Source organism: Colobus angolensis, unplaced genomic scaffold, assembly GCF_000951035.1.
Source record: "Colobus angolensis palliatus isolate OR3802 unplaced genomic scaffold, Cang.pa_1.0 Scaffold125, whole genome shotgun sequence".
NCBI lineage: Eukaryota > Metazoa > Chordata > Mammalia > Primates > Cercopithecidae > Colobus > Colobus angolensis.
The window spans coordinates 7,701,808-7,710,535 of record NW_012113697.1 but is presented as its reverse complement, the minus strand read 5'-3'; the positions used below and the strand labels follow the sequence as shown (position 1 = coordinate 7,710,535).

At 37.4% G+C, this 8,728-nt stretch overlaps 1 protein-coding gene across 1 annotated transcript in view; it reads left to right on the top strand.

Annotated features, from left to right (window-relative positions):
- The window catches only part of DSC1 (desmocollin 1), a 42,788-nt gene extending 42,637 nt beyond the window's left edge, over window positions 1–151 (top strand). The window contains exon 17 of the mRNA XM_011933276.1: window positions 49–151. The gene's annotated coding sequence lies outside the window, so the exon portion shown is untranslated. The remainder of the gene's footprint in view (window positions 1–48) is intronic.
- The last annotated feature ends 8,577 nt before the right edge of the window (window positions 152–8,728 follow it).

The following is an 8,728-nucleotide window of genomic DNA, read 5'->3' as shown; positions in this document are numbered from 1 at the left end:
TGTACATGGTGGTGGGCACCTGTAATCCCATCTACCCAGGAGGCTAAGGCAGGAGAATTGCTTGAATCCAGGAGGCAGAGGTTGCAGTGAGCCAAGATCTTGCCATTGCACTCCAGTTGGGGCAACAACAAGAGCAAAACTCCATCTCAAATAAATAAATAAATAAAAGTAATCAGAAAGAGAGAGAAAGGGGGAACCCTTGCTTTTAGAGCACTCTTCCAGAAACTCCTGGCAACTACTTCTGCCTACTAGACACCTTTGGGAGAGCTGAGTAACACGTCCGTCCTTATCTGCAAGGGAGAGTGAGGAATGCAGTTTTACAGCTGAGAACACCTGCTGAACAAAATCAAGGTATTGTAACTATGGAAGATACGTAATAATGATGTCAGGTAATCTAGGGGAAATTCTGTAAATATTCTTAACCAGTGTAACCCTGCCCCAAGTCAACATTATTGGTAGCCAAATATTTATTCCTTATATAATAGTTAAGGACTGTATGCTTAGAATGGAGAAACCCATTTTTCAATTGTCAAGTTTTATTAAATATAATAGAACAAAATGTTATTTAAAAAGTCACATAGGTCAGGTGAGGTGACTCATGCCTGTAATCCCAGCACTCTCGGAGGCCAAGGTGGGCGAATCACTTGAGGTCAGGAGTTCAAGACCAGCCTAGCCAATAAAGTGAAATCCCGTCTCTACTAGAAATGCAAAAATTAGCTGGGCATTGTGGCGGGTGCTTGTAATCCCAGTTACTCAGGAGACTGAAGCAGGAGAATCACTTGAACCCAGGAGGCGGAGGTTGCAGTGAGCCGAGATCATACAACTGCACTCAAGCCTGGGCAATAGAGCAAGCCTCTGTCAAAAAAAAAAAAGAAAGTCACATAAATTAAACCTCAGTTTTCTTCAGAGATTAAAACCTGATTACCAGGCCAGATATATCCCAAATTTGTGGTGGTGAGGAGTGGGAATGATATGGGGAAACTGATGGCTTTTACAAATTGTAAGAATTTATGAATACATTGCTACATTAAAAATCAGGCCACTTCATCCCAAATGCAAATTTGTGACTTCTCTTGAAAAACTGGCAAGTCTGGTGACACAGAATCCATATTCCTGAAGGTCACCAGTTGGCTGGAGGTAACAGAAGGCTTTCCCTTAGACAGTGCTCTCTGCAGCCTGCCATTCACGTCACAGACAGAAATGCTGTCGATTGCCATCTTATCATGACACTTGGACGATGGTTTTCTGAAGGTAGATTTAAGAAGGAAAAAAGACATATTTTCAGTACTATTATCTTTTCTCAAAAGTAGAATAATGAAAAAGAGGTGTTCTTTTTGTTCAAAATATGACACATATTTGGATTACTTTTCTGGCCCCTGAAGGCACTGAAGTTTGCGTCTACTTGAACTATGTGACTTTTTCAATGTAAAATGAATTATGCTATCATTTGGGATATAACTTGCTTCTTTTTATGTTAATTTTTTATGGCTTTCACCCCCTTCCCTGCATCAGAGTATTAACTCCATATGAGTAGGGATCTTTGTGCCTAGAACTATACCTGCCACATGGAGGGAACTCCATAAATGCTTGTGAATAAAATTTATTGAGCATCTACTATGTGCAAGCAGTGTGGAATGCTTTCACAAACGTTATCCCTTTTAAAATATTAATAACAGGTCAGGTGCAGTGGCTCATGCCTGTAATCCCAGCACTTTGGGAGGCTGAGCAGGTGGATCAAGGGAGAAATCTGAGAGAGCGCTTTAGAATTTCCAACCATCAGGTTAGAGACAGTTTTTAAAGTCAGAAGACTGAATGAGATCCACAAAAAGTGAATGTAGATAAAACCATAATAAATGTCCAACTATGGAGTCCTGGGGAACTGCATTATTAAGAGATAATGGAGAGAAAAAAGAATAAATAAGGTAGAGAAGGAAAAACAGAAGCCAAGTGAAGGGTAAGTTTTAATGACAGGTGTACCAACTTTCCACAGTTAGAACAATAAGATAAAGCTGAAAAATGACCATTAGATTTAACAATATGAAAGTCTCTGCCACCTCTCTAAGAACACTTTTGGTAAAGAGGTAGGGGTGAAAACCTGATTAGAAATGGTTGAGAAGATGATGAGAGGAAAAATACTGAAGACTGTACATATAAAACAGCTTTCCTCAGAATTTTTTTTTTCTGCAAAAGAGGGTAGAGGAATGGGGTGTGTTAGCTAGAGGAAGAAATGGGATATAGAGAGGCAGGTATTTATTTCGGCTTGATTCACATGCTGTTGGATAGATAGAATGGATTCCACTGATGATTTAGGAGAAGAGAAGCAGAATTGCCAAGCAATGTTCTTAAGCAGGTGGGAGCAGGTTAGAATTAACGCGCAAATGAAGCAGTTGACCTTAGCTATGAACAGGGGCAGTTCTTCCATAATATACAAGAAAAAGCCACGTAGACAGTGCAGATGCAGGCAAGTGAGTAGATGTGGAGAAGCTTACAGAAGTTCTCCTTGATCATTTCCACTTTCTCTGTGAAATAGGAAGCAAAGTCAGTAATGGAAAGTGAGGACAGAAGAGGATAAATAGACAGTTTCAGTAGAGAGAAGGTAGTATGAAAATACTGCCAGTGATAAAGGGGAAGTGAATGGGCTAGACAAATAGAGTAAGACTCCAGGGCAGGATGAAGGCCTATTTGAGGTACTAATAATGAGCTTAACATGAAATTCCTCAGCCTGGATATGAGTTTATCTCTAGCCACATTCAACTGTGTGTAGCAGCTAGCTAAGTGGAGAGTTACGTTGATCAGGGAGTGACTCTGACAAGGGAGAATAATGAAGCTATAAAGGATAGTAATAGAGAGGAGGTATATGCAAAGAGTGATTACTAGACAGACTATAATGGTTATCAGGAAAGTTAAGCTGGATGAGGAATGAAATGGGTCCTTAAAGGGAGCGAGAGAAAGTAAAACTGGTAGAATCTATGAATTTAGTTACTAGAGTAGTCTAGGATTTGTTGAAATTGAGATAACACAGGGAGGGAGCTGTGAAAGTAGAAGATGGTGGTCATGGGGTGGAATGCTTGAAATTGAGATTTATGGAGTAGTTACAGTGCTTAGGAATAGTAAGATCTAGAGCAGGATCATGGAGTGAATAGCTAAGGCAGTGGTGGAGGATGACATTGAATGGGAGGAACTTAAGGAACTGAGGGATTAGAGTGGGTGAGCTTTCTATTGCTACCGTAACAAATTATGATACACTTTGTGGCTGAAAACAACAAAAAATGTACTATCATGTAGTTTTGTTGGTCAGAAGTCTGTCCAGGGTCTCACTGGGCTAAAATCAAAGTGTTAGCAAGACTGTGTTCCTTTGTGAAGGCTCTATGGGAGAACCTTTTTTTTTTTTTTCTTTCCTTTACCAGCTTCTAGATGCTGCTTACATTCTGTGGCTCATGGCTCCTCTCTCCATCTTCAAGCCAGCACAGCAGGTCACATCTTTCTTAAGTCATATCACGGACACTGCTTCCATCATCACCTCTCTGGCTCTCACCCTTCTGCCTCCCTCCTCTACATTGAAGGACTATTGTGATTATATTGAGCCACCCAGATCAAACAGAATAATCTCCTTTTTTAAGGTCAGCAGATTAGCAACCTTAATTCCATCTGCTACTTCCATCATATTCACAGAGTCTGAGGATTAGGAAATGGGCATCTTTGGAGGCCATTATTCTGCTTACCATGGTGTACATTTTGAAATCCTCAAGATTTATGAGAGGAGTGGAGTTTTAAACAGTATGACAGGGTGCCAGGGGCATTACCCTAGAATGAAAAACAATGTGCTTTGTGTGCTTTGGAGAAATCTGCAGATGTCAAGAAGGAGGGGTAGAGTGGGAGCAATAGTCTGCTAACTTGAGATTCAATGCTAGGAGAGATGCTATTCAGGTTTGCGAGAGGGAGAATTTGTTGAAAATGGAAAGAAAAAGCAAAGAGAATACCTACTCAACTTCCAGTCCCAGTAGTCTTAGAGGCATTATATGAAAAAGGCCTCCATGTGAAAGGGCTCATGTCCATTAGAGAAAGAGCTGTGAGAAGAGGTTGAAGATATAAGAGATGCTGCTGACTTCAAGAGTCAATAGGGTTTTGAGATTTGGGGTGGGGTCAGCAAAGGGTATGTCTGGAGCCTTAAGGGAATTAGATTCCAGGGGAAGAGGGATGCCTGGGGAACCAGAACTTCTTCTGGGGGCTGAGATAAATAGGATAAATATCCTATGGAGATTAATCCTATAACCTTTAAATGTATAACAGTGAGACACAATGAGGGCTGGGCTGGGTGAGAGAAGAAAGGTCTTGTCAAAGGTTCGGACATTTCTGAGGCTCTCTTTTGACTCCTGTTGGAGATATGGAACAGGCAAAGTGGCTGCCTTTCTCAGTCTATAGGGTTCCCACTTGAACCCTGATGATGAAGGACAGTAGGGATATATTAAGCTTGGTAAGATGACTGCCTGATACACATTAGAAATAATTATAGGTTCTATACATGCTAATACAGATTAGCTAATTATTATTGAATGCCTACTATGTTCTAGGCACTGTCATAAATACATAAATATATGTAAATAAATATAAGTGCTACATATTATATATATATTTAATCTCACTAAAATTCTTTGAAGCAGCTCATTGTTATTTCAATTTTAGAGAAAAAATGGTTCCTTCATATAAACCACTGAGGACAATATTGATCAGATATTCCTTTGAGACAGCAAAAGTCCTATTTCCTCTGACTCAATCTTAACAGTCTTTATTCTACTACAAGTCTTTAATGACTGCTAACTCCATAATAGGAAGTAGACTCAGCAATTGCACATTGTGATCTAGGAAGTGTGATCCCCACACAAATTACTGTAGAAGGGACCAAAAGGGTGTTAGAGTTACACATACTCTAGATATTGCCTTTAGTTTCAAAGGCCAATCAGGCAATAAGGGAAGGAAAAAGGTGTCCTCTCTCTTTAGGAAAGTGTAGTTAGATGAATGCCTGAAAGCTCCTAGGAAGAAGGCTAGGGTATACTCAAATCAATTTTTTTTTTCCAGTTTAGATCTTGGAGGCAGATGTTATGTATTCAAATGACAATGAGGAAGACCAAGAAAATGACTAAGAAAAGCAGTAACTATAGCTTATATAAACTATATAAAATCAAGCAGTCATATGATCAATGTTGAATAGAGAACTATATTTTAAAAAAATCATACACAAAGCTCTACCAAAAAAGTCCTACACAAAAATATACTTGCTATAGTTTCAAATCTTTATTCACAACTTGAGAAACTTCAACAGGAAGAATAAATGTTAAATGTACAGTTAAATAGTTAACAATTTGTCTCCCGTTTCTCCCCACTTTTGATTCTAAGTATCTTCTAGGCATAAAAGCAGCTGCTCCTGAAAACTCTGTCCCTTCCATCTCTCATATGCCCCATCAAACTGAAGCCCAACTGCTGTTGACAGTTCTTACACTTTCCTTTCTAATGTCACAGTTATGTATACTACATTTTATTCATAAAATTTCAAAGAACAATTTTCCTTGAGCATTTAAAAATTCTTTATAAAGTTGACTAAGATAATTTAAACTACATAGACTGCAATCAGACTGCTGGTTATTTTGAATACTTCAATATCTTAAATGTGAGAAAGAGACATTAATAAAATTATTTCAAAACCCATTATCATGTTTTTCTAGAATATCAATAGGGGTTAATTTATTTCTTCACCAGTTCTGCATTTCTTTAAACTTTTCTGGGATTAGAGATATATTTATTTTATAATCTTCTTAGAATTTCATATTATTTTGAATACTTTGGGACTGACAATACTCTTAGGAGGTCCTAAAGAAGAGGAATACCATCTCTGACTTTCAGAGGTTACAGAATGTGGGTCAATTGATTTTTGATTGGAGCACAAGATTTAGTTGCTTTCTTCAAGGTGATAAACACTTCAGGCACTAATCAGCAGAATTAGTTTCTTTCTATAATTAAAATACAGCTGCTTAGTAAATAAAATGTTTTATGTTCACTCTCGTTACATAGTATTTATTATTTGCAACCAGATGTCTTCCCCAAAATATTGTTCTTTGCATACCTCACATAGATGTGTGACAAAACCCATTAACTCATCATTATAAATCTATTGATTTGGTTGGTAACATAACTTAAAGCTTGCTTTCTCATTAGTTTCTATTACAATTATAGGCTACCTAAAATGTTCATCTCCTGTTAACAGATGATGAGGGATTGAATCTGTGTAGTTAACACTCCTCCAGAGAATATTTGGTGCGTTTATCATATTGGAATGCTCTCCAAACCCTCCTTTTATTTGGTGATTGTGTGTGACAAACTGAATAACAGCAATACATGTTTACTACTGGTGATTATCCAGTTATATGTGACCACCAGGTTTTATAGTCCTTCCTGTTTTGGGAACAATGTTAATTTCTCTACCCATTTGGTTTATTAATAACTCCTTGTGTTATTGCTTCCTGATTATAAGATAGAAACAAGTATTATATATACCAATACTTAATAAGCAGACATGTAACTAATAGGAAAAAACAATATACAATTAAATTTCTTCCTCTTCCACTTACTAAAATAAATGAGATTTAAACATATTGTGATATATTATGTCCTTCTTATTAACCCTTCACAACCTTTGCTTCTCATACTCATTCCTTTCTACCTCCACAAAAATTAGTTGAATGTGTTTAGAATGTGTGTTTTTGTTTATATAATTTTTATTAAAATGCTGCTGTTCAGTATAATGATTTTTTGTCTTTTTAAATGTATATTGAATGTAGAAATATTCTATTTTTAGTTATTTCACTGGATTCTATGTTTTTAAGATTCATTCATATTGCCATATGTAGGTAGCCTATTGGTTCTAACTTTGCACAGTGATCCATGGGGTGGATCTGCCACCATAATTTATCTTCTTTCCAAGGATGGTAACCCAGATTGCTCCCAGCTCCCTCGACAGCAAACCATCCCTTCATAGACTTCAGTGAGAATTCTTCTGGGTTATTAGCCAAGAGATAAATTGCTGGGCTATAGGGTTTCATATATTACATTGAACAATCATTGTTAGGCTACTGTCCTGAACGTTTGATCAAATTTATAATTCTACCAACAATGCACCAGGCTTCCCGAACATCCACATTCCTATTAACATTTGCTCTTAGCTTCCTAATTTTTGCCAAATAAGTATAGAAGGAGATTTTATGACTTTGATATGCCTTTCCCAGATTTCTTAAAATATACTTGGTAGGCTTCAGATTCCTCTGTTGTAACAGTATGCCTCGTAATACTCTTTGCCCATCTTTTTCTGTTATGGTTCTGCCACATTCTGGTTGAAATGTAGGAGATCCTTGTATTTTCTAAATATTATTCTCTCATCTGTTTTAGTCATGAAAAATGTCTTCTCCCAATCCATCATCTGTTTATCAACTTTATTTATGGTGTCCTCTGTCAAATGAAAGCCTGCATTTTAATGTAATCAAGTATATATTTTTTTATTCCTATATGGTATATGCTTTTTAGGTTTTAGTTCAAAAATCTTTTCCTGCCTCTGTGTAACACTGATGTTCTCATGTATTATTTTTCATTAACTTTGTGTGTCTTCCACCACAGCATATGTATAAATATAAAATTGGTTGTGTAGGGGACCAATTTTATTTTTCTCCAATAAAGAATCTGTTTTCCCAGTGCCACCACTAAATAATTCCTTATTTTCTTCATGGTGTCTGCTGCCACTTTTATCAGATATTAAGTATCCATTTATACACAGGTCTCTTTGGAGTTCTAAGTTAAAATTCATAAGCATATTTGTGTGTTCTTGTGCAAAAGCCATACTAGAAATGTCTAGTAGGCCCATCTCATTTTTTATTAATATGCTACTATAACATATGTCCAGCATATTTGAGATTAGACTAGGAACTCCCACCCTATCAAATGTGGCCCAAGACATCACTTTAATATGCCAATAAACACTAGAATAGAAAAAGGAAAACAAAGAATTGCTTGTCAGAAATGTTCATTAGTCATTTATTTATTCATTTGCTCACTCATTCAGCAAATATTTATTAAGTGTCTACTATGAATCAGGAGTCATGGTAATGCTGGTAATACAAGGGTGAACATAAAAAGGATTACTACAATCATGGAAATGTAGTCTTTGGTGAGAAACAAGTATTAATCAAATAATTATTTGAACAAATTTAACATTGCAATTTTGACAAGTGCTCTCAATGAGAGGCAGTGGTTTAATGTGGAAGGTTTGACTGGGTGAGGAAGAAAATAAAAGCTGAGATTTGTAGGGTGAATGGGAGTTAACTAGGCCAGAGAGATAGAAGAAGGTTCTAGGAAAGAGAAAAGGGCATGTACAAAGTACTTATAGCAGACGGAGCCTTGTGAGTGCAAGGGTTTGAAGCAATGCAGATGTATTTGTACACAGCAATACATAGAGGCAGGCTGGGTGCAGTGGCTCATGCCTGCAATCCCAGCAGTTTGGGAGCCGAGGCAGACAGATCACCGGAGGTCAGAAGTTTGAGACCAGCCTGGCCAACATGGCAAAACCCCGTCTCTACTAAAACTACAAAAAAAAAAGAAAAGAAAAAAAATTAGCTGGGCATGGTGGTGGGCACCTGTAGTCCTAGTTACTCAGGAGGTTGAGGCAGAAAAGTGATTACTTGAACCC